We start from the raw sequence: 27,141 nt of genomic DNA on the forward strand, positions 1-27,141 counted from the left end.
CCTCAGAGCCGATCTCAACCAGAAACGCCCTGGAGTAAAATCCCTGACCTCGTTCAGCATGAAGAGGCTGCATTATAGCGTTATTCTGCAATAACATCTCCAAGGCAGTGAATATGGCCATTCTCTTGAGGAGTAGGAGTCACGGTCATAGTGGTTTGAACGGGAAGGGACAGAAAGTCCACCTGATAACCCTTCTGGATCATACGAAGAGCCCAAGCATCAGAGCACCACCGAACCCCCACAGGAAAAAAGAGCCAGAGCCGTCTGCCCACCGGCCAGCTTTAACTGTCAGGGCTTCTGCAATGTCCCAAATGATTCCCAGCTCTAGAACATGCATGCCCGTCCTCCCCCTGCACAGCTTTCTGAATGATCTGGACCCATTCCTCAAAAAAGAAGGCTGAAACTTGGAAGAGGAGGATTTCTTAGACGCAGAAGAGGATTTTCGCCACAATTTATCTGCATGTTTGTCCGCACAGAATGTTATGTGAACCTTCTCCTGCAAGTTTCGCCAAACAGTTTAGTTCCCACAAATAAAATATTTAGATCTGCAACCTTCTGGGAACCCTCAGTCTTCCAGGCTTGAAGATGGATATGCCTACTAGCCAAAATACTGGTACATATCGCCATGGCCGGACCACGCACCCTACCATAGGACAAGTCCAACATAAGGTGACCCTGCTTCTGAATGTTAAACAAAATAAGAGCACAATCAGCACCTTCCTCCATCGCCCATCACAACTTCTTAAAGCCCCTCAACACAGTTTTATCCTTGTAGGACCCGTAGACCTTAGCTCTGCGAGCTCAATGAGCACCAAAATGAAACTTCTTTAAACTAGAGTTAGCCTTGCTATCCACCGGATCCCAGACCACCGCTTCCTCCGCATAGTCGACCATCCCACCAGGCTGGCGAGGATGTCATCAAATTCCATGTTATCTGAGAGACTGCTGTTAGTGCCCTTAGGGGGATATAGATTAGCCCTAAACCGGGGCACGGCAATATGTTCTGGGTCCTTCCACTACTTGAGGATATTCTTCTTCATATCCAAAATCAGAGGAAGCCCCATTTTGGGAGTATGTTTCGTTTGGCTTATCGTAGGGTCCATGATAAACCCATGCCGTCCCAAACCTCTGAAACCACAGCTTCTACTTCATCCCTGTCCAGGTACTTTCCTTCCGCCTCATCATCTGAGGTGGGGACAGCGAAGGGGAGGAGGAATACTAACTGGAAGGGGAAGACAACGAAGAGGACAAAGAGCAAGACCGGTTCCTCTTCTTCCTACCCTCATATTTTCATATAGCCTGCTTCATAAGGCTTTAAATATCTTTCTGGGACAAAAGAACTTCAGCTCCATCTTCTGCTTATCTTCTTTCTTCCTAGGCCTGTCCACCGAAATGGAACAGTGGTCAGAGGACTTCAGGTGCTTCCTTTTCCCCTTATGCTTCCCAATAGTGCAGGGACAATCCGGAGACCTGGAAGAGGACTATACACAAGCGTGTCAGCAGGGGCCCTGGTAGCGGCAACAAAAACAACCTGCCTGTATCGCGCAATATAGTGCAAGGGCTAAGTAGGCCCAATCAAGGCACCAGGCCTGCTCAGGCAAACTGGTGTCGCTGGGAGCCATGGCAACCGAGACCGCTGAGAAAAGGAGAACCTGTGCCAACCACGCCAACTAGGACCGCCCCGAGAGCTATGGGGCGTTGGCGACCCGCGACTCCGACAACCAGTTGCTGCGTCCCCCCCAACATGGAAAGAAAACCTCCCGCGAGAAGTGCGGGAGCCACTTACTTAGAAGCTCCTGGCCTGATGCTCCTGGCCTCAACAAAGCCTTGCCCTCAATCAGTACCCCTCTCCCTGCAGAGGGCCTAAGAGGGACGAACTGAAGCCATCATCGCTCAGCTGGAGTCCCCGTCTGCTGTGAAACCAGGGGGGTGCCCCTACAGAAACGGACACACCGCCTCGCCTGAAGAACCATCCAGGGGATCCGCAGAAGGTGCTCTCCGTTGCCACACACCCGAAATAAATTATTCCTGGCAGGACATTTATTAATAGGGGATTGTGTTAAGTGGGAAGTATTATACCTCAATAGAAAAAGAAAGTGAAAAGGGGTTCATGGCATGGAGGCATGGCCTCAGACATAAGTAATGGGACGAGGGAGAGGGACGTGAAGGTGATGATCTAATCCTTGCTCTGCGCTGTGCTCCCGGCCTTCTGTAATGGAGCACAGAGGTGTGAATGGAGAGTTCATTTGCGCTTAGGAGATTTTTTGCCAGAGCACCGGTTATTTATTTCTCCATAACCGCAATGTAATGAAGAAACAGCACCCCTCGCCTGCTGGGAAACGGGTATACATTTTAAAATAGTTATCCGAGCCTGCCCTGTAGACTGAACATAGTTATCAGGAAAGAGCTTACATTGCCAAGCTATCTCGTGCAAATTCAGGATGAGAGCACATGGGCTAGGCATTAAACTCTGATATAGGATTAGCTTGCATTTCACAAGGTCGCATTCCAACGGGGCCAATTTAGGCCATCATCCTTTGGGAGAACCATTAATTGGGTAATAATAAGAGCTATTATTACAGACTTAAAAGTGGGAGTGATCAGGCATAAAGAGGTAAACATTAATATGATATTCGTATTATAGATGTAAATGTAATCTAACAAAAAAGGGTTTGAAAACGTCTATCTAATCCTAAATCGAAAGATAGGAGCAAGCTACGACCATCAAACAATAACAAAGCAGTCCTAGTGGCGTCTTGTCAAAATAAAAAGGCCTATGCTAAAAATAAATATTACCAATGCTTACCTCTAAATATAAATAGTGTGGGAAACAAGCACGCAGCTGGATGGCGCTCGCCGGACCCATCAACGGGCCTCCATCTAAGGGTCAACCCCTGTCTGACCCTGTCCCAGCCTGGCCGCACCGTATGCACACCCTTTCTTCCATTTCCTCCCTCCACATCCCGCTGAACTCCTCCAGAATGGGGCTGATGGTGACCTCTCACGTTTGCCAGGCTTCAAAGCACACATGCAGTCCTACCTGTGAGTAGTAAACCTGGACTCTCCTCGCTTCACCGTGACTTGCAATCTGCTAGCACTGCTGTCCCTTGTGTTTAGTGTGCACTGCCTGAATTGTAGTTAGGCGTTTTACATCTGCTAGCACGGTTACCCTCGTGTTTAGCGTGCACTGGCTGATTCTTTTAGTTAGGCGTTTTTACATCTGCAGCCTTTTTCTGTGCCTGGATATGTTGAGTGTGCCTCTCCCACTCTTCTCCTCCTTATGTCCTTTGCACTTATTTGTGTTGTGCGTCTTACCCCACAGCCCCTCCTCCCATCTCTCCTTTCTCCATGTTTAGTTTGTACATTTTGTAATGGCTGTATGTTGTTACAGTATCATATTTCCCCTTTATTATGTTGTACCTCTTAACACGTTGCACTTGCACATTCTGAATATCCCAATGCATAGTAAGAATGTTAATCCTTGTAATAGTTGTAGTAGTGTTCAAGAAATTATATGTCAGGATATTCAGGCGTTGGCCTCCCTTCCCCACGTCTTCAGTATGGGACAAGGCGGTACACTCGAGTTTAGCACAGTATCTGGCTTGTCTAGCATGAGGTTACAGTTCAAAATTTAGCATCATGGCCTTCCGTGCCCAAGTTTCTTTGCCTTTCAAAGCCTCTTCTTTCAGAGGATCTGATGCAACATACAAATAATACATTCTTCTCCTATTAGGATTTCACACATACTCAATTTCTCAGGCGATTCACTATTCATCTCAGATCCCCCCCAACCCGGCTCAGATCCCCTTTAACACAATGCTTGTAGAATGTTCATGTATCCAATTTCTCAGTTGGTTCACAGTTCACACCGGATCCCTCTCAATCGGGCTTGGATCCATTTTAACACAATGTTCAATCAGTCTCCCTCTACCGGGCTCGGACCAATTTAATTCACTCTAACACAAACTTGCTTTAACCCAAAGCTTTCAATTTATCTCCCTCGTTCGGGCTCGGAAAATCTTTATCTACTTTGTCATCAACTTTCTCAGAAGTATCAACATCAAAGACTTTCAATTGTGCATGGGATTTTGCTTGACCCGCGGCAGTACCACTTCGATGCACAGTTCTTTTCCACTCTTCCACCTTTTTCAACTCTCAGTTGGATACCTTACAGAGACCTTCAAATGAGCATGCACACGGTGCTGGGCCACTCTGTCAAATGTATTGTCTTTTGGTTTCAAAGTTTAATAACAATTATCTAAAACAGGGAGTACAACGGACATCATCGGATGTCATGCAGTAAGATCTCAGAGCATTCCACAAAAAAAACGTATATACTAAAAGCTTGTCACCATTGACATCATACTACGTGGCAAACTAAGAAAATGTATGTGCGACTGTGATTGGGGAACGGGAAACACCTAAGTACACTTTCTATGGGGGTTGGGGTTGTGATTGGGTCTTTACTGTCAGGTGGACAACTCTGTCCACCCATAGTGCAAGTCATTGTAAGCGTCATCAAATGCACAACATCTTATTGGATCTCTAAACTATAGGGCTCTTTGATACATGGCCCTTTATAATTGGTTGGCACACTTGTACCCTTCTGGAATATTCCACTCGTTAGCAGCATGCAAGCTGGTTTCCCAGGTGCTGGTGGGTCAGACATGACCATGCCTCCCCACCCAATTTGCCCATCATCTATCATCACTCAAGCTCTCTGCCGTGAGAATAGTCTTTTTAACTTGGCCTTGCAAGTATCACTGCTCCTGGGAATAGAAGGAAGTGAGATCATGTTCTTACCTTCTGGTCTCGGCATAGCTTGCCCAAAGTCTATTTTCATCTGACCATGTGACTGGAGACCACGTTTTGAGCTCCTTCGTTGTATTTAATACCATTAAATGAATACAACTTGGCACTCATTGTCCCTCTGCTGCACCTTAACAGTAGCTCAGCTCTCGCCCTCTCGTTCATTGTATCTTTCCATCATGGGCGTAAGTTTAGGGTGGGACAGGGATGTTTGTCCCCCCCAACTTTCATGGCACACAATTTTGTCCCCATTCATTTGGCTGGGGCACCTTTTCTTCAGATGTTATGTCCCCCACAACATTTTCAGCAAAGTTACTCCTCTGCTTTTCATGATAGATAACCAGTTTCTTGGCTGCCCCAGTCCTTGACACTGGGCCAGGCAAAGCTTCTCGATTCGCCTTCCATCTCCAGCCGGGCTTATTCTGCTGTGCCACACTTCAAGTCCTTCCATTTACAGGATTTTCAGTTTGCTAAAATACGACGTGGAACTTCCAGGTTACTAGCATATATATACCTTGGCGGCACCACCTGCACTATTCACTACGTATAGCCAGCCTTCAAGACTACTTAATCTACTTGCGTTACTGCATCTGTACAATTATAAACTGGTTTTCATTTTCTTTCGTGCTTTTACACGTGCAATTTTTAATCTGCATATGAAAGTTTATCCGATTCTTAACTTTCGTCATCAGATTTTATATGGTCTATTCACCTTCTTTCTTACCATCTCTTCTTAGGCATGTCACGTTTACATCATGTGATGTCACCAGTCTCTTCTTTCATCCGTCTTCACGTGCTCTTCAGGGATTTTTCCCAAGAGGCTGTCAGCTTTTCGTGGATACATAAAGAACGGTCTTCTTAATGGATACTTTGCTTCGAAGGCTGCTCGTGTTATAGGCATCATTACAGGCAGGGACGTCATTTGGGGGTCGCCAGGGGTCGCACTTGCGACCCCTGAGGTCTCCCTTGCTACCCCCGTGGTCTCCCTTGCTACCCCTAGAAAAAAAAGATATTTCTTTTTAATTTTTTTTAAAATGTAAGCTAATGGGCCAGTGTCATGTGGCTCTTAATTTTTGGAGTGGCTGACTTACTTGTTCAGGCCTCTCAAAAATAAATGGGGTTCCACAAGTGTATCACTTTGGGCAGTGATGCTAAATAAGAAAGAATAGGAATAACACATAATTTGTCTTTCTGGAATTCTATCCAATAATTGCCAGACTCATAAAGGTTTATTTCCAGGCACACTTCAGGTGGTGAGTCACTGATTTAGCCTGTTCGTAAACACCGCAACTCAGCCTTTGACCCTTGTGAGGTCGATAAATGAGAACAAACACAGGTTGGGTGATATTGTATGTATATTTGATCTATATAAAGCGCTTAAGCGTAAGTGCTATATAATAGCATATCATTCTCATTTGGCCTTGAACGTCTGCTTGCATTTACAGTAATTTGGTAATATGGTCCTATTACACACTGATATTAATGATACATATGGTGATCCATTCTTGTATGAAATGTATATCACATTATAGTGATATCGCAACCATATTTCTCTTAGTGTACTTAGGAACAATATGTGATGTCCCTTCCTGTTTTGTCAAGGGGTGAAATGTCGTGTTGGAGGAGGACGGCGACCAAGTGACCAGCAGGAGGGACTATGGAGCAGCAGATTAACAAGAAGAGTTTTGGAACAGGTGAGGCATTGGTTTTGGAGTGTTAGTGGTTTAGAGGTAAGAGGGTGTGCGTTTGAGAGACTAGTGTGTAGAACGGATAGTGTAAGGTGTGAATGTGAGAAGACTGGTACTAAGTGAAAGGAGGGTGACTGAATAGGAGGGTGGGAGGAGTGGTAGTAGTGGGAGGAGGAGTAATAGTGGAAGGAGGAGTGGTAGTGGGAGGAGAAGTAATAGTAGTAGTGGAAGGAGTGGTAGTAGTAGTAGGAGGATGAGAATAATAGCATAGGAGGATAAGGAGTATGAGTAGTGGGAGAAGGAGTGGTAGTAGTACAGTGGGAGGAGAGGGAAGAGAGTTCACATCAAAGGGTGGAGGCAGGAGGAAGTTGGAGTGGCACATCAGAGGGACAGAAGTTTGGTGGGGAGGAGGTGGGTAGTGTAGGGGGACGCTGCAACGGTGGTCGTAAATGGACTAAGTAAATCTTCCAGCGCGAGTGCGAGGTAGTGATCTCATTCCCCATTAGAACACTAGCCCGTGGCAAGAGAAGGGAAAGATAGGAAGTCCTTGAGGGAGTTATTGAGGCTGCAGTTGGGGAAAAACATCTCTAGGCTAAGACAGTAACCAGTTAGTAGGGTTTACTGATTGATAGCACTAACCGTGAGTCACAGACACATGGATTGGAGCGGGAAATCCCACAGGGGAAGAGAGGGAAGGTCTATGGCCCACAAAGTTGACAGTAAAACAATCCTTGAGACTCAGAGCGGTTTCTGTGCCATCTGTAACGTTCGACAGCAATGTATCAAAACCTTCCACTCACTTGTGAAGAATACTTGTTTAACAATGGCAATGTCTGAACCCTTCCCTCTCCCTCCTCTGTAAGATGCTCTGAGAATGTTTCTTGCTTTATAACATGGATGAACTGTTTGCCTACTCATTATAAATACTGCTTTCAGTGATTTCCTGCTCTCTCGGGTTCCTTAAATGTCCGTTGTCCCTCACCTGCTAAGGAAAGCTGTTAATATAGCGGGTCTTCAGAGTTAAGTGCAAGCATGAAACTTTAGAAGTACATTTTGGACATTTTAGACATTCCCCAATCTGTTCAAAGGCCTAGGAAAACTAAAACATCGAAAGGTACAGCTGCACATAAACCCGAGGATACCGCCCGTCGCCCAGCATTACAGGGGCATTCCGATAAACATACAACACCAGGTCGAAGAGGAGCTACACAAGCTAATCAAGCTCAACGTCATTGAACCAGTCTCAGGGCCCACCCCATGGGTACCCCCCATCGTTCCCGTCCCCAAGAAGTCACCGGACGGATCGATACGCCTGTGTGTCGACATGAGGAGAGCCAATGTGGCCATTGAGAGGGAAAGGCACCAGGCGCCCAGGATCACCGACATGATACACCTCCTCCACGGGGCACAGGTTTTCTCGAAATTGGACCTCACAAAAGGCTATCATCAAATTGAGATTGCTCCCGAATCCAGGTACATGACGACATTCGTCACACACCTGGGTCTATTCCAGTATAAAAGGCTTAGCTTCGGGATATCTTCCGCAGCCGAAATCTTCCAAGAGGAAATACACAGAGTCATCAGACACGTGCCCAACTGCCTGAATTACTCGGATGACGTCCTCGTATTTGGAAAGACTAAAGAAGAGCACGACACAGCTCTCCACAGAGTGTGCGCTGCACTGCAAGAGGCCGGACTAACATTCAACAAGGCCAAATGCGAGTTTGGGAAAGGCTCACTACGGTTCATCGGCCACATATTCTCTGACAAAGGGATGCGACCAGACCCGGAGAAAGTTGCGGCACTCAACTCAGCCGCACCCCCAACGAACACGACGGAGCTTCGCTCCTTCCTGGGACTGCCCAGCTATTGCTCCAGATACTTAAAGGACTACGCAACCATCAGCAACCCGTTGCGCCTCTTAACGTGCAAAGATCAACCCTACACATGGTCCACAGACTGCCAAAAAGCGTTTGAGGCGATACGAGATGCCATTTCAAAGGCAGAGGACATGGCTTACTATGACGCCAAAAGGCACACCGAGGTAATAGTGGACGCCAGCCCCGTCAGTCTGGGCACCATATTAACACAAATTGACCCACTGGAACCCGCAAAAATATACATTGTCGCATACGCCAGCAGGAGCCTAACCCCGACAGAACAAGCCTATTCCCAGGCTGAAAAGGAGAGCCTAGCGGTGGTATGGGCATGCGAGTACTTTCACCTGTTCGTGTATGGTAAGGAGTTCACCATCATCACGGACCACCAGGCACTGCTTACAATCTACGGAGACCCCAAGTCAAGGATGCCGCCCAGAATAGCCAGATGGGGCCTACGACTGCAGGACTACAAGTTCATCATCAAGCACCGGCCTGGAAAAGAAGACAATCCAGCGGACTATCTGTCGCGCCACCCGACTGGCCCCGCCAACTCCCAACCATCCATCGCCGATGAATATCTCAATTATGTGGTTCACCACTTACAACCGTTACCAGTGGGGTGGGCAGACATCATAGCACACTCAGAACAAGACCCGGCTCTACGAATTGTACGACACTGCATACAGGAAGACAGAAGGGCACACATGCGTCAACAGGCGCAGCACGAATCGGAAGAGATCCAAGAGGACATCAAACTAATAGACCATGTCTGGGACGAACTCTCCATTGTCGACGATCACGTAATATTAAAAGGGTGCAAAGTACTCCTCCCAAAGTCACTGCGCACCAGAACAATCCAGGTAGCACACGAAAGCCACCGAGGAGTGGTTGCCACCAAGAGACTACTAAGGGAAAAAGTGTGGTTCCCCAAGCTGGACATGAGGGTGGAGGAAATTATAGGACAATGCACGACGTGTGCACAAGTAGCACCGCCTCCGCACCCAAACCCACTCCACATGTCGCCACTACCGAAACACGTATGGGAAGAATTGGCGGTGGACTTCTTTGGACCTCTCAGAAATGGCACCTATGTGTTAGTACTAATAGATGAACACTCCAGATTCCCGGATGCACAAATTGTGGACAGCACGGCAGCCTCCAGTGTCATCCCGGTACATGACCGCATGTTGTCCACATATGGAATACCCAGGATCATAAAATCTGACAACGGAGCGCCGTTCATGAGCACAGACTTCGAGAACTTCGCGAGGTATATGGGCTTCCACCATCGGAAGATAACTCTGAGATGGCCACAGGCCAACGGGATGGTCGAGAGGTTCATGGCCAACATCAAAAGAACCCTGCAAATAGCGACCATCCTCCATAAACCATTTGAACAAGCACTCTATCAGTTCCTCAGGGACTATCGTCACACCCCCCATAGCACGACGGGCATATGCCCAGCCGACTTGATGTTCCGCAGACCAGTACAGACACGATTGCCGGAAGACACACATGCAGCAGAGGCCACGCCCCTGGAACAAGAGGCCAGAAACAGGGACGACACAGCTAAAGCCAAAATGAAGGACAAGGCTGATCACAAAAGAAAGGCACAGGAGTCGAACGTGGAACTGGGAAACCAAGTGTGGTTGCGGCAACCCAAGCAACGCAAGGAGGATGCCACGTTTGCACCGGAACCGCTGACGGTCACGCACAAGATAGGGACGATGATTACAGCCCAGAGAACCAACCAGTCCTCCGTCACTAGAAATGTGTTGTACTTCAAACCCAAGAGGTATTACATGGAGGACGCACTGGACCGAGAAGCAGACAGTGAGGATGACCACTCTCAGGACAGCTATTACGTGGAGGAGAGCGAGACCTCAGAAGGTGAGGACCTCTCATCACCCCAGGGCCTGGCCGAGCAAACGTCTGGCCACAGTGGTCGACCCCAGAGAAGCCGCTTCAAGCCTCACAGACTCATCGAAGAAATGGAGTAAGGAGGAGAGAGCAACTTGGTTGCTAAAAAAGGGGGAGATGTCAGGTTGTTAGTGAGGGCTCTGCAGCCCGCCCACATCGTTGTGTGGGCAGACCGCCGTTGCGGTCTTAGTTCCCCGGACAAGGGGAAGTGACGTTGGGCTAGGGAGGGGGCGGGGAAACGTTGGGGCAGTTCCTGTAAGAGCGACGAATAAAGAGGTCGCCTGCATCCCGGCTCCCGTGTGACCTTTGTTCAAAGTGGTTTACGGGGCCCGCGTAAAACCCAACAGAATTTATGCTGAAGAATATTCCAGATCTGACAATGCCCGTAACTGCTGCTCCATAGCGGCCATCTTTGACTGGTGCTATAGACATTGCACTGCATTGGATGATAGTGAACAATATGCACTGGAAACATAACTGTTTTGCACAATGCCTATGGTTCAGATCTAGAAGGGGCGGTATGCACGTATAATCGCAGGTTGCAACAAGATGTAGATTATATCGCTACTCTAAAACTTGTCCACTCCAATAAAACATCCAGACACTCGCAAGCTTGGTACGCAGTTATGCTAAGTATGTCTAAATCTGACAATGGAAATGCTGAATCCGGATGGTGACCTCCCTACTGCCCTCTCTCTGAGATAACCGAAAAATCCAGCATTAGATACAGATGTTTTGTGACAAAGAGAAATTCAATGCTTCCCTGTATCGATGAAGTACAAAACAAATCCAAGAAGTTATTAAAACTCCTATGAGAAATGTTTGCCCCTCTTTTCATTGTATCGCAATATTCCTACTTAGGAACTACATGACTCACTGGCTAACTATTTCTTTTCCAGAGTGGATCATAGCAGAAGGGATATTACTCCGCATAATCCTGCTCTAGAATATGCGTGTGGAGTCGAATCTTCATTGTTTCCTTCACCTAAATCCCCTCTTTTCGCTTTCTGCTCCATTACTTCTGCTGATCTTAACTTTATAGAGAGTAAACCTGCTGGCTCTCCCAGAGAGCCTTGTATAGCCAAACATATAAGGTTAGTTGGAGACATAGATCATCAAGGATCCTAAAAAGTGCAACTTTCCTTAAAACACACAGAGGTTTAACTCATCCAGAAAAGACACATGTTGATCCTAAGAAACCAGTAACTACTGCCCTTTCTCGCCAATTGCCCCTTCTGGGCAAGTTGTTGAAGTGAGCTACATATACAAACAACTTCAACCTTTTCTGAAACCTGGACCTCTATACCTTTGCCATGCAGGCTATAGACCAGCCCACAACACAGAGTCAGGTCTGATTTTGGTGCTTGATGGCCTGAACGATGATGGAAAATGGCAGGATTGTCACTGCACTCATTTTACCCAATCTGTCAGTGGCTTTGTACACTGTAGACCACGTTGCCCTCCTATGCCACCTTCACCAGTTCTGCGTTCAACACCTGGTGCTGACCTAAATTTAGTCTTTTTAAAGGACCGAGCGCAATAGATGGCCTTTCCCACATTTGAATCTTAACCCATGTCCTTGTTCTGTGGTGTCCTCCAGGGCTCACTCCTATCCCCACTGCTTTAATAAAAAAAAATGTAATAAAACTTTTAAATGTTATTTCAAAATAAGATGCACAGATAACCATGAGAGTAAAAGGATAACCTACAACAGGAGTACAGTAGGCGTAATTGGCATCAAGACAGTTCCGCATTTGAGCACATTGTAAACATAACTAAACTGTGACCATGCTAATACATATTCCTGTGTCCATAAAGCAAACCCAACCACCCTCGACATGCCCACCAATTCACACTGCAGTCTCCCACTTGCCCCAAATCTTCCCAAACGTTTAGAGGCAGCCCCTAAACCTATAAATGCCTTCCTCCAGCATCATGCATGTGTCCATATCCCGTTCCCATTTCGACATTGTCGGTGGCGCACTTGCTCGTCACAACACCGCAATATTGCGTTTAGCTAATACAAAGGCATTTGATAGAAGAGGTTTCTCATATCAGGAAAATGCAGTGTCTCTCCAAATACCCAATAGAAATAATATTGGGTCCATAGACAACGGCTGCTCAAGAACTGAAGATAGGCAACACGAAATTGCACCCCAGATCCTCTGCATCTTGGGGCATAGCCACATAGTATGGTAGTATTTTTCTCAGTGCCGTTTGACATCGTAGACTATCAGGTGTCGTGGTGCTGCCACATCTAAATAAAAGGTCAAAAGCGTAGTAGTTCTATAGAGGATTTCCAGCTGAATCAACCGATACCTAGCAGGAAGGCTGAACTCGCACGGAGCCATTAAGGCTTCCTGCCCGTCGTCAGCTGTCATTGAGCCTATATCCCATTCCCATTTTGACATGAGGTTTGGAAGAGACCGAGGAGTAAAATTTAGGATAGCCTGGCATAATGTTAAGATGGACTTTGACAGGATCAAGGCATCATTAATGTTGTCCTCTAACAGAGACTGTGAGGCGCGGTCATAGGAGTCGTGAAACTGTGCAGACATATCGTGTTTGAAACTGCAGATATGAAAACTGATCACCAGTTGTAAATGGGAACCGCTGCTGCAATGCAGCAAAGGTCTGAAGGTGATCTCCAGCTAGCATATCCTATAGTAGTTGAGTGTTCCTATTTGCCCATCTCTTGTCGAATTGCAGGCACCCGAACTCCAGAAGGTCCTTATTGCTCCAGACCGGAGATTTTAAAGATACAATACCATGCCAACCCATAGCCTTAGTGACTGCGAACCTTGAACGGATAGCCTGTTGCGACGTCGCTGGTAGCTTATTAATAGCCCTGCAATCCAGCACATGGAGCAGATTGCTGCATTCAAGCCATGAAAGTTCAAGTGCACTCTGTGGGAGAGTGTGATCCCTATGGAGCCATTCATCAGCGACCATCAGTTGTGAGGCCCAATAATGCAATCGGACATTCAGGTGTCTTATGCCCCCCTCACAAACTGATATATATAGGGTAGCAAAAGCTAGTCTGGATTGGGAGTCACGCCACAGTAATTTCCTCAAGGGTCGCTCGATCCTATCAAATTCTGCACAAGAAACCAAATAGAGGCATTTTGAAGAAAATAGAGGTATTTAGGTAGAATCATCATTTTGGACAGGGCGGCGCACCCATTCAGCGAAAGAGAAAGGGCTTCCCAAAATGTAACTGTGATAACGTTTAATATCACTGGTGCCAAATTGAGTGTAAAGAAGCATTGAGGGTTATGACCAATATGGATACGCAGATAGCAAAAGTTGTCCAGGACCACCAAGAACCTAAACCCTGGCAGTATTGCCCCCGGCCATCCCTGTAACAGAAAGAGGACCGACTTGTTCCAAATCCCATGCAGCCTGCTAAATCGTTCATATATTCCCAATATTTCTATGACCCTGGGATTAGACCGAAGAGGATCTCCCATGAACAGTAGGAGGTCATCCACGTATAATGACACTCGATCTTCACAGCCCAATGGCATGTCAAAGACCTTCAGCAGTGGGTTGCCTCTGAGCCATATTGCAAGTGGTTTGATGACTAGGAAAACGAGCAACGGTGAAAGCGGGCACCCTTGACACATCGCCCTCTCCAATGCAAAAGACTGGGATAAAAAAAAAAACATTAACACACACCAACACCTGCGGGTGTACATAGAGCAATCTGGCCCAATGCAAGATCCCCCTCACTAAAGCCCATCGTCAATATCACCACCAAAAGTCCAGGCCGACGTAGTCAAACGCTTTCTCAAATTCGATTGCTACAAAGGTGAGAGCATCATAAAGAGAGCAAGCCCTTTCCATGGCTACATGTACCTGATGAATTTTCATCCGAATGGTTATGCCAGGTAGGAAACTGTTCTGATCTAGATGGAACAATGATGGCAAAACAGTCATCAGGTTTATCGCCAGTTCTTTGGCCAATACCTTTGCTTCTGAGTCAATAAGTGAAATAGGCCAATAAGATGCACACTCAGGGACCGAGTACCCTCTTTCGGCAAAACTACAATAGTTGCCTGCCTCAGGTCATGGGGCATCTCTCCACTGTCTCTGCTGAACTGAAACATCGAGAGTAAGGGACCAGTCACACTAGTGTGCAGCTTCTTCTACAGTTCGATTGGGCACCGGTTAGGTCCCAGCGATTTGCCAAACTGGAGAGTGGACATGGCCACCGACAACTCCTCTTCAGAAATATCAGAGTCCAACTCGTCACTCTGTTTGGGCTAAATATTGTGCAGTGGGAGTTCTTTCAACAGGTCGGTGAATGCTGGCCGGGATGCATCAATCGTGCGGCATAGAGATGACCCTAATAATCTGCAAAGATATTGCATATATCAGCATCGATGTTCTGCAGTCTGCCCTCTCCATACTTGATTGCATGCACACAGATCTGGGACCCTTCATGTCTTTCCAGCCAGGTCAACATCTTGCCGGCCTTGACCCCCAACCTTGTATATCCAGGCATGGGTGGCCAGGTGGGACTGTTGAGCCATTTTGGTTACACAGTTATGATAGTTGGCCCGTGTCTGCAGTTGCAACTTCTGCGTATCTGGAGACTGGTCAGTGATAAACTCAGCATCCAGCCTTGACAATTTGAATTCCAACACCAAACATTCCTTGGTCCTAATCTTTTCCCTGGCCACAAGGATCGAAATTGCCTCCCCACGCAGCACACTTTTATAGCCCTCCCACAGTGCCTGGGGATCTTCCACTGAGGCGTTATTCATCTCGAAGTATTCCACAGTCTTACCAGTAAGACTCTCCAAAATCTCTTGGAAACGTAGGTAGTATGTGGGAAGGCGCCAGTTGGTCTTAGTAGACAGGCTTGACAAGTCCAGGGACAACAATAACGGAGAATTATCCGAAATACCTCTAGGGAGATAATGCACGTCTGAGATCAGAGCAAGATGAGTAGTTGGCATGAAAAAATAGTCAATCCTTGAGAGCGACGAGAGCACCCAAGAGTGAAACAAATAACTTTGCTTCAGAGGGTGACATGCGCACCACACGTCTTCCAGACCCATCGCTCTCACAAAGTCATGGAGTCTGGACGGGAATCGCACATTCGACGTTGAGAGAGTACAGTGATCCAAAGTCCGATCCATGACATCATTGAAGTCTCCCCCAACAGTCAACGTTATGTCGGAACAGTGGCTCCTGCAGCTCTATTAGCAAGTCGGAATGCAATGGTGAGGGAGAATATATATTTAGTAGTCCCACCAGCTCCCCCTTAAATAGACCTATAACCAGTGTATACCTGCCTCTATTGTCGGAAACATCTGTCGGCAGCTTGAGAGAGGTGTGTGTAACAAATAAAATAAGCACCCCCCTAGATCCACTATTAAAGCCGGCATAGAATCCCCTGGCATAGTTAAATTTACGAAAGTATTTGCAATCGTTAATGACCAGATGGGTCTCCTGGAGAAAGGCCATGAAGGCTTATATCAGTTAAAGAATTCTAACACTGTACCACTCTTAACCTTGTCGCACAAGCCATTAACATCCTACGACATACAAGATAAGCCTGATTCACCCATTTAATTCCCGAGGGATTTCCCAGTATGTGTAGACGACAACCAATAGTGGAGGATGATGGCACAGTAGAAGCAGAGGGTTTTGGGCAAGTCTCCGTTCGGGCCTGCTTTCCCATCGACGTGCCGCCATCTTCAAAGGTATGCACAGGTGAAGCCACTCCCACGTCTCTTTAGGATCAGAGAAGAAATGTTCCTAGCCTTCATGCATTATCTTTAAACTGGCTGTATAGTATAGGGTATATCAGATGTCCATGGTCACCAGGTGCCTTTTGATAGCGTCAAACAGCTGCCTGGCCTTTTGCACTACTCTGGTAAAGTCTGGAAACACTGTGACTCGTGTATCAAGGACCACATCGACACCCTTGCTCCAGCCTTGGCCAATTTCTGCTATCACTCCTTTGCCAAGGGAACTTTCCCCTCCCACCTTAAGCACTCTCTTGTGCTCCCCCTTCTAAAGAAGCCCTCGGCCGATCCATCCTCTTCGGATATGTATCGCCCGATCTCGATTGCTCCTTTCCTGGGCAAACTCTTGGAAAAGCTAACCGTCTCCCAGCTTAATCTACATACTGAATCTGTTGGTTGCCTCCATGAGCACCAGTCTGGCTTCAGAGCTACCAGAAGCACGTAAACTGCTCCCCTGTCAGTCAGCAAGGGTTGAGGGGCCACAGCGGGGGCTGCCCCGACATGAACCCCAGCACACAGGGCCTGGCACCCACACCGCGCCTCCAGGATCACGCACGTCCCAGCCTCAAGCAATGCTGCTCCTCCACACCACACTGGTGCTCACAGGCGCATGAGCAGGCCTCAGTGTCGGTTCATCATTGAGCCGGGGCAGTCGGGCTCCAGGAGTCCACCAGTGAGGCAGACCAGCTCCAGGAGAAGATTTCACTGCTCCCGGTGAAAGATCACAGGGTAGAAAATAATTAGATCAGGATAAATAGCAGGTTGGTGCGGAGCCGATGTAATAGGCAGCTACATCCATCTGCTGCGCTCTGGCGCCCACCCCACCACACTGTTTTTTAATCTTTATCTTCTGCCTCTGGCTGCTCTGAGTTGTTCACACGGTTTGTCTTTCTATGTATACCAACAAAAGCCAATTCCTTGTATGTGCGTATGGGATTTATAAAGTGAGACTCTAACTGGGAAGCAACCGAACACTGTACAAAGAGGACAGAACCAGGGAGTTGCATAGGGACAATGCGCAGGGATCCTTCGTACTCTGAAAGCTGGGGAAAGTCATCCTGGTATTTCACTGCAGCATTCAAGAAACAAGACATTGGGCCTCATTACGAGGTTGGTGGTAAGGGAAAAACGATGCCGGTAAAGGATTTCCGGCATCGCTAACTGCTCCGGTCTATTATGACCCGGCAACCCGCTATTAGCGGCACCATAAATAACAGTGCCTCTAATGGTGGCATGGGCGCGTACACGCCCCCCTTCGGGGAGCAAATACCGGCATGCCGGTAATAGGAGGACATCACAACCCACGCGGAAATGCAAATACGGCATCCAGAAGCCGGTAATCATGGGCTGCACGATGCCAGCCATACAGGCATCGCGGACCACCCGCAAACAGCAATCAGCAATCAAGCCAACTGCCAGAGGTGCACACAATCACCACAGGTGCACTCAATGCACCAGCAAAAAAGGAGTACACCCACACACCACACCCCTTCCTACACCAAAATGCTAGCACTAGCTGTTGCAGTCATGGCGCTGGAGGACATGCCTATACTGCTACAGCTACAGCAACAACACCAACTCCAACAACAACTACAGCAGCAACAACAGGCAGCACAGAGGAGACGCAGGAGGAGAAGGAGGGTGAGACAGGGCCAGCAATTACCACCAGCACAGCCAGCAGTGTTTGTAAGGCAGCCACCAATCCCTCACATCAGACCCAGGCCATTCAACCTAACCCCTGAGCAGATCCACACCCTGTACCAGTTGGACCGGGACACCATCACCACCATAGTGGACATGATACACAACGACATTGCCAGCCTCATAGAAATACGCACAGCCACCCCCCCGCTACTAAAGGTGGTGTCTGTGCTCCACTTCCTGGCCACAGGCACCTATCAACACACAGTGGGTCAGCTGCATGGCATTTCACGACCACTATTTTCACGCATGGTGAACCAAGTGCTGGATGCCCTCCTGAAGCACGCAAGCACCCACATACCCCTACCACGAACTGCCCAAGAGATAGCCAACACCAAAGTAGACTTCCATGCACTTGCAGGCATGCCCAATTGTGTTGGTGCCCTGGACTGCACCCATGTGGAATTGGTAGTCCCCCATGCCATAGAGGCGGTGTATCGCAACCGCAAACAATACCACTCCATCAATGTGCAAATGGTATGTGACTCCAGCAAGATCATCACACCTTGCTGCGCCCGATTTCCCGGATCAACACATGATGCCATGGTGCTGCGCAACTCCACGCTACCCCGTCACATGGAGCGACATGCTGCACCATGTGCCTGGCTGCTTGGTGAGTTGGCCAACAGGCCCATGGCAGTGCTTTGGGGTACTGATGTGTAGGGATGCATACTCCACCTGGGTGGGAAAGGGGGGATGCATACTCCAACTGGGTGGGAAAGGGGGGGCGATGCATACTCCACCTGGGTGGGAAAGGGGGGGAGGGTAAATACTCCAACTGAGTGGGAAAGGGAGGGGTGCATACTCCACCTGGGTGGGAAAGGGGGGGGTGCATACTCCACCTGGTTGGGAAAGGGGGGGTGATGCATACTCCACCTGGGTGGCATTTATAGGTGATTGGAGAATGCATGCAGAGCTAAACACTCCTGACCTGAACCTCCCAAACCGAACATGACAAATTACTGGCACAAATTTGACCATTAATGCAAATAGAAGACAACAAGTAAGAGCCACGACCAAGCCACCATGGGTACGTCAAGCAATGCATGACTGAACAGGATTGCAACTGTGCCAATGTGGCTAGTGTGACCATGCACAGTGTAGAATACACAGCATCAATGGGAGGCCAAACATTGTCGTACAACCACAGTACTTCTGCCTCAGCATGCATTATTACACCCTGCATCATCTATTGAACGCCATCCAGACTACCACACCTCATAGCAGTATAGTATGCATCTAGGTAACAATCTTGCAGACGTACAGGGACATGTGCATGTCCACACCAAATAGCTGCGGCCATGACTCTGCTTCCTGAAGGTGGCAGCTCAGAAGATGCAGGATATCCCTTGAGGCCGTGGCTACTCACCCCTGTGCGGAACCCGCAAAACAGCCATGAAGAGGAGTACAATCGTGTGCACACCCGTACCCGTGTCGTGATTGAGCAGACCTTTGGCCTGTTGAAGGCGCGTTTCCGCTGCCTAAGCAGGTCTGATGGGTCACTCCTATATAGTCCTGAGAAGGTGGCAAAGATCACCATGGCCTGTGTCATGCTGCACAACATGTGCGTCCGGAGAAATGTACCACTGCCACCTGACATTGACATGCATGCACCAGGTGATGATGATGAGGATGGAGACAGAGGTGAAGTAGTAGTGGGTGGTGCACTGACGGGGCCTGCATTCTGGGTGCTTTCCTGCTCATTGGAGCTCAGGTCCGAGTCTCGGAGGCAGGGATCCCAACTGCTGTTGGTGGGTGAGTGCTGTTCTATATGGGGCTGGGGTGGACGGGGGCTTGGGTTGGGTGGATAAATCACTACTGTGACTCCCTCAAGGTCCATATTGGTATCCTGGTCATCCTCGGTGGTTGCCGGCGCATGTAGAGACTCCCCTACAACTGGTGTGGGCTGCTGGTTCTGATGTGTGTCCGTCACACTGGCAGCAGGTGTTGTCGGCTGTGTTTCCACTCGTTCAGGCACACTGCCTGTGGGTGTTGCCTGCTTTTCTGCCATGGAGGTGGTGCTGGCGGTGGCCCTTTTCTTTTGGTGCGACGTGGATGCCCTCACAGTGTTCTCCTGCCTGGCATCTTCATCATCGGTGCCTAGGGGGTAGAAGAGATGCAGGGTATCAGTGATGGTGTCACATGCCAAAGGCATACAATAGTGCTGTTCAATGTTCATTCATCTATGCATTCATGTCTTACAGGTGTGTCACACAGGGTGTTCTGAGGGGGCATTTTGGCATTCACTGCATGGCAGGTGGCATGCCGTTGATTTGGGGTTTGTGTGATGTGTTACATGGGCACGGTCCAGGTGTGTTGGCCGTGTGTTGGCTATGGGATTGGCACTCAGCATGCATTTCTGTGTGGCAGGGTTTGGGCCGCTATCTGGACTTGGATATGTTGATGTGGGTGTAGGGACGTACATTGCCTTGCCTAGTCTCTATTCCACATCACTTGTGCTACGTCATGATTTCCCCTACAGGGATGTGCAGGGTCACTCACCTCCTTCTAGGGATGATGCCGCACCCATCTCCATCTCCCCGAATCCCTCAATCGACTCTGGATCGATGAAGCTGCTAGCGGTCTCCTCCCAGGGCATCATCTTTGCAGGAGAGTGGGGACCCCCACCTGTGGCCATGGCCGCCCTCCTGTTGTTTGACATTATGTTGCGGACCCTCAAGCAGAGGTCGTCCCACCTCTTACGGCAGTTCCTGACAGTAAGTGGGGTGGTACCCACGGCCGACACCTTCCGGGAAACCTCCTGCCAGATTTCCTTATTTTTCTGCTGGACCTCACGCTTCATATCGTGTGATTTTATGAGGTCTGCATGTGCAGCTAGAGTGTCTGCCAACATATTCAGTTCTGCGTCGGAGAACCGCTGTTCGGGGGGTGGTCTTCCAGGTAGCCTTGGACATCCTCAAGGTATTGCCACAGTGCGCAACAGGTATCAACTGGTGGTTAGGGAGGATGGCAATGAATTGTGTTTTTAAAGATGGCGCCGGGCCATTTCCCATTCCGACGCGATGACGTTATTTCCGGGTCCGGTTTTACAAACCCGGTATTAGCATGTTGGTATTACCGGGTCGGTATTTAGGGGTTCCTCCTAGGCGGTGCCGGTATCGGCGGGTCCCGTGATGCCGCTATCGGGGGGTTGGAGGGCCTTTTGTGGCATGCCGGTATGGCCATTACCGGCATAGGGGTTCGCGCGTGCTTGCGCACTCGTAATCACCCACTATTAGCAGGGTCATACAAGCACGGGCCCGCTCGTTCCACCATGCCGGTAATGGCCCCGTTTTTACAGCGCTACTCGTAATGAGGCCCATTGGATTCATGTGAACCGCCTTACCTTACATTCAATGCATCTAACACCAAAAGCATTATGTTTGCCCCTGTACCTGATATGTTGAACGAAGCCCCATGGCCCACCGCCATCTTGTCCTTCTCCGATTTCCCATGTGTGATATTCGATTCTGAACCCACCCATGGACACCAAATAAACAGCCTCATTAACAACTATTTTTATCACTGTCTTCTCTCTGTCATCTTCTTGGCACAATGAATCGTAATTGCAAATGCTTTGCTATCCTAGTGGATCAACCTCTGCAATTCTATCTCCCTAGGACTCCTTAATTATTTGAACTCCCGGAGTGCAGCAGATGGCGGCCCACCTGATCTCTATACCGCAACCAGATCTTACCCCTACTTCCTGCAACCGGAGCATATCCCTGCTTCCTTGTGCACCCTTTCATTGCTCGCCGTGGATAGCAGGTGTCACACTTAAAGCATTCTGCTACAGGCGCTGTGCAATTCATGGTGTGGGTCCTCTCCTTGCGAGTGGATACGTTTGCCATCCATAATATTGCATAATCTTCGCTTAAAATCGCTCAGGACCATTGTTTCCATATGTGACGTGGCAGCTTCTCCTTTCCTACGGCTCTACTTTGGAATTCATTACACCTGGCAAGTAGCAGTGGTTGAAGTGTACGAAAAGCAGTAGTGGCACTATGTTTCCTGCTTCCCCACCCACGCTTCCCACGCACCCCATTGCCACGCCCCCTCCCACGCACAGTACAAATCCCCAAATAAACATGCCTGCTGTTTAAGGGAATGTTGAGTGCAGTGCACAAGTTTCAACTTCTTCCTACACTTTTATTTAAAAAACGAAATCATTCCGACGGGGATGTCATTTCACCAAAATGGCAGGGGTAGCAGCAGTGACATCACCTGACCCTTGACCTCTGGTGACATCACAGGAAGTAATGTCATTTGACCCCACCCTGACATGATATCGCGGGAAGCAATAGAATGGGACCTCTTACCCCTTGACAAAACAGGAAGTGGCATCACATAGCATTGTTCCTAAGTACACTACGAACAATATGGTTACGATATTACTACAATGTGATATACATTTCACACAAGAATGGATTGCCATATGTATCGTTAATATCAGTGTGTATAGGGCATATTCCCAAATTATTGAGAATGCAAGCAGACGCCCATGGCCAAATGATAATGATGTATTGTATTACTTACGCTGAAGTGCTTGATATAGAAGAAAATATACATACAATTTGAGTGTTGCTTCTCGTTTATCTACCTCAAAAGGATGAAAGGCTGAGTTGAGGCGTTTAAGAACAGACTAATTCAGTGACTCATCCCCTGAAGTGTGCCTGAAATACAGCTTTACTGAGTCCATTAATTATTGTATAGATTTCCAGAAAGACACATTATTTGGTATTCCTATTCTTTCTTATTTAGGGTCACTGCTGAAAGTGTTACACTTTTGGAACCCCTGTTCATTTTATTTTAAGAGGCCTGAAAAAGAAAGCCAGACACTCCAGAAGCAAAGAGCCACATGGCACTGCCCACAGTCCAGGAGCTTACATTTAAAACATTTTTAATAAAAAAGACACTTTTTTTAACATTTAATTTTTTAGCGGTAGCAAGGAAGACCACAGGAGTAGCAAGGGGGATCTCAGGTGTTGCGACCCCTGGCAACCCCTAAATGACGTCCCTGATTCCGGAACGGTTTCTTTTTAAAATAAAAGTATAGGAACAGTAAAACTTAATGTAAAAAAGTAGAGGAGCACGGCTCCCAACCGCTGCCACCCACTTCGGCCACTGGCAAGTAGGCACTACAGTGAATATTAGCGCTTATGTGAACAGGTGAAGACCTGGCTCTTTTCTGCTCCCTTTCTTTTTCTGTAGCACCAAGACGTGCAAGGGGGCTCTTTATAATATCCAAACTAAGTTACATCTCATGTAAATGTTAGCGTTGTAGTCGCCATCAATTCTCAACAAGTCCACAAATGATCAGCGATATTCAATTTTCAAAATTACTTCTTTTACATACATACGTGTGCATATAAGAGAACTGTGTATATTGCATTTGGTCAAATGAAAAAGGTATATGCCTGCTGTACAAAAAAAGTGCAAAATAAAACGCAAAACCTTAGCGCCACTGCTACGATTGTGCCATATAAAACCATTGCAAGGCATGCTAATTTACAAAATAAATGCTGCGCAAACCCCAACGGCACAATTAAAAAACGGTAGCACTGTACAAGCTCACAACACGCCCCCTTGCAGACCCAGTTTGCAATGTGGGCCCACATTGCGCCGCAAAGGGAAGTGTTAAACGGGTGATTCCAGCAATTGGGTGGTGCAATCATACAGAACACTTCAATGAATATTCGGATTACTTACTGGTAATCTGTATTACTCTTACTCTCCCACATGACAGTACATACTCTATGAAGGTGCACAGCCTTCTGACAGAACCCTTTCCCACAAAAATTAATTTCTGTTATTTTTGCCCCTCCCCTCATAGCCTGGGCTATAAAACACCGGACCAATCCTATAATTCACATGTTGGGCCACGAGTAAAGAAGGTAGGGCCAACGCAAGGGCGGAGAAGGGCATGGAATATTCAGCAAGCCTCATAAACCAGAGAAAGAAGAGGTTTGTCAGTACTGTGATAAGGAAGCGTAGGACTACGAGTAATGAAGATTGCTGGTAAGTAACCCAAGCATTGCCTCCATGTCCCTCTTCCATGTCACATTATTTACTCTATGAAGTATTTCAGTGGTCCAAATATTGAACCTGCACTTTCTTGCACAGCAAAGAAATTAGCCCTGTCCACAACGGGAGCAATGGCTATCCCATAGAGAGTCGCAAGTAAACACACCCAACGAGAGAGAGAAGTGTACATCCCTCACAGGGGCCAACAGCAGAGGGGTAAAAAGCCATGTGCAATGGACAGACCTGTACATAGGCCATTCAATAGGCCTATGCCAGGCAAGCTGGGGGCTCTAGCCTTGGACAGTCCAAAAGCAGGCAACCCCAGAGAATCATAGAAGCCACAGGTGAAGACCAGGGATGAAACCACCCTAGGCCAACTCCCAACTTCTGGATCCTAAGGAACTACTGAGCAAGACAGGGGGCATAAAAGGCCAACAACTGCAACACTATTCCCAGTGCTATACAATCAGGAAGAGCCTCCAGGAACACCTTGATCCAAGAGCACTCCACAACATATGGCCAGCAGTAGTCCAAGTGTGGAACTGCACAACCGTTGCAAGGTGGAACCAAAGGGATTCAAAAGGGCTGCCAGGTTTGAGGGTGACGACAGAGCACCAGGGCAGGTAATTCCCAAAGAAGCGGGAAAGAAACCACACCATGTTCTATGATCAATCAACTATGTCCCCACAGGGTAGAGAAAATGCCCCTGAATGAAGGAGCTGCGCTGAAGTGCCACTCCTCAGTGGCCAGTACCGCAAAAATAACCGACAAGTATTCTAGCCCACCAAACTGCAGTCCCTAAAGCTGCATCTCAGGTGAAGACGCAGACATAGAAGTCTGCAAAACCAGGCCCCAAAGTGCCCAGATTCAGACCCCCATCCAAAACATTCAACTTGTCGCCCAAGCTGATCCTGCTTGCTGCTACAGAACATGAACGATCTGAGGTAGTAGTATAGGCCGAATTTAGAGTGCAGGCAAAATGACTTAAGCAATACTGAACCCAGCCCTCCAACATACTCAGCTTCAGAATGAACTCACCATCACAAAGAACAGAATGGTGTTGGGTATGGCAGGGGAAGGCTTTTAACCATGTTGCACAATTCTAAACATGATGCTACAATACTGCAAGACCAGGCTATCTGCCTTCAGCAGTCAGAAGGTAGGACAGCAGTTTTCCATCTGTGAGGCTGGCTCCCCTAGGGAAGCCAAGAAGATGTCCAGGGGGTCACAACGCACCTTCAAATGAGAAGATGGTAGCTGTGTGTAACAGGAAATATTAGCAGTACTGGCTTTGTGGCAGTCCTGGCAACTGCAGGGCTCATTCTGTAAGTCATGGCCGAAGTGTGGTTCCCAATTACCTCTGGCGCTGGTGACCTTTGTTACTCACTCCCACTTTTCTGCCTTTTTATAGGCCATCTGCCTACAAGCATGGGCACCCCTGCCTCTCAGCCCAGCAGAAACTGCTGGTTTGCCACTACTCACTTGGCTAGGGGTGGCCTCATATCCTGAAGTCCAAACCCAAAATCGACTGAAGGGGAAATTGCCAAACAGCATTCTTAGACCCACAAGGTCCTTCAGCAGGTTCAACATTTTAGATTTAAAAAAGCAGACCAGCCCATCTGCCCTCTCCAAGATTCATTGTCTGGAAAGACAAAAAGCAAAACAGGAGATTGGTGGGTAAGTTATGCCCTGGGCTATGAGGGGGGGGGTGAAGAAAATGAACTACACAAAATATATTTCAAAGGATTCTGTCAGAATGTAGAATGCCTTCATAGAGTAACTACTCTGACAAGGAAGAGGAAAGTGGAAGCAATAGCTGTGTCCCGTCCCCCTAACACCAGGCAAGGGCAATCTGTGACTGGCACGATCATGCAAGTGCTCACCAAAGAAAGTTTAATGACACTAATAATAGTGACTGCCAAGTGGAAGTCATCCCAACATACAGCACCATGATGTGAAAGCCAATTACATCAGAAACAGTCCAAACTAGAGTACTCATGGCGGTAGTGTCTGTGCAGCACAGAGGAAACTTTACTTGGACTGAAATATATAGTTGCCCAACATATGTTGGAGCATGTTTTTGCCACTGGTTCCTGTGATGAATCCTGCGGAGTTATCACTGAACCCCAGCCTAAAGTCTGCTCCCATGTGGCAAGGGAAGGCAGCCGCTACCTGATCCTAACCCTAGGGGTGGTATCACGAGGGAGGATCACATGGGGGGAAATGGCTGTCATGGGGAAGTGGTGACTCTATTAGGAGGGACGCAGTATTAATCCCCTTCTGAGGATGAGATTGCCTGAATGCCTACAAATCTAATGGCATGCTGTCACTGTGCGGTTCCCTCTCCCAGAACTACCCAAAGTACAGAACATGAAGACCCTTTTTACAAACATGGAAATGGTATAATGAGGGATCAGAAAGCTAATATCACAACTTCTAACTGTTACGATTCTGCTTATATCAAGGTCCTAAACCCAAGGGTAAAATACCAACTCCTTTAACAATCTCCCCTAAGTCTGAACACTCTCAGTTACCCAATAAGATTGGGTTAACTAATAATAAAACAAACAAGAACATAATGGACTTCAAGTCCCATAATGCCCATAGTACTGAGACAAGGAAGAGGGGCTCAGAGTTAATGAAGAGTTTTGAGCAGTCTAGTTGTTTGAATAGAAAGAACCGGAGTGGGACCTTTAAAAACTTAAAGGACCTTCAGGTACGTGAGCAGCAGCAGAAAGAAGCAGACGCAGAGGGTGTTGTTGTGGCCGCAGCAGGATGCTGCATAGGAGCTACGGTAGTTGTGGGGGAGACATGGCCATGCAGAGAGCGTGCAGCAGCTAGCAAAGAAGAAGCAAGCCACGCTGTGTCGGAAATTAGCTCCCAACACTCCGTGAACTGCTTTGGTATTGACTTTACACCGGAGAGTGAACGGAACTGTGAAAGCTTCACTGAAGGTCTGAGCATACCACGGCAAACCAAATGGAGCAAACAGAAGCAGTAGAAGCCCTGAAGAGACCGCAGCAACACCAGCGAGTCAGAAGGAGACGCCAAGGCATACTGGTGAGTTGGCCTGAAGCAGGTGACACCGGGACGCTCTGGAGGAGACCGCTAGGTGAGAATTCATATTTTGAATACCGAACAATTGAATTGATGCAAAACGGGGCTAATTAGGGATTACAAATATGGGACTATTGTAACCTGCATTGCCAAAGTCAGAGAAGATTGATAATCAGGCAAACTGGGCACAACTCTCCTAACCAGGGACACCAATTAGAGGACAATTGTAACTTGTATTGCTAATGCCAGAGATGATTGAAATACAGGAAAATTGGGGGCCAATCTCCTAATCAGGGATGCCAA

The sequence above is a fragment of the Ambystoma mexicanum genome, chromosome 1p (assembly GCF_040938575.1).
Source record: "Ambystoma mexicanum isolate Mex_15411 chromosome 1p, UKY_AmexF1_1, whole genome shotgun sequence".
Taxonomy (NCBI): Eukaryota; Metazoa; Chordata; class Amphibia; order Caudata; family Ambystomatidae; genus Ambystoma; species Ambystoma mexicanum.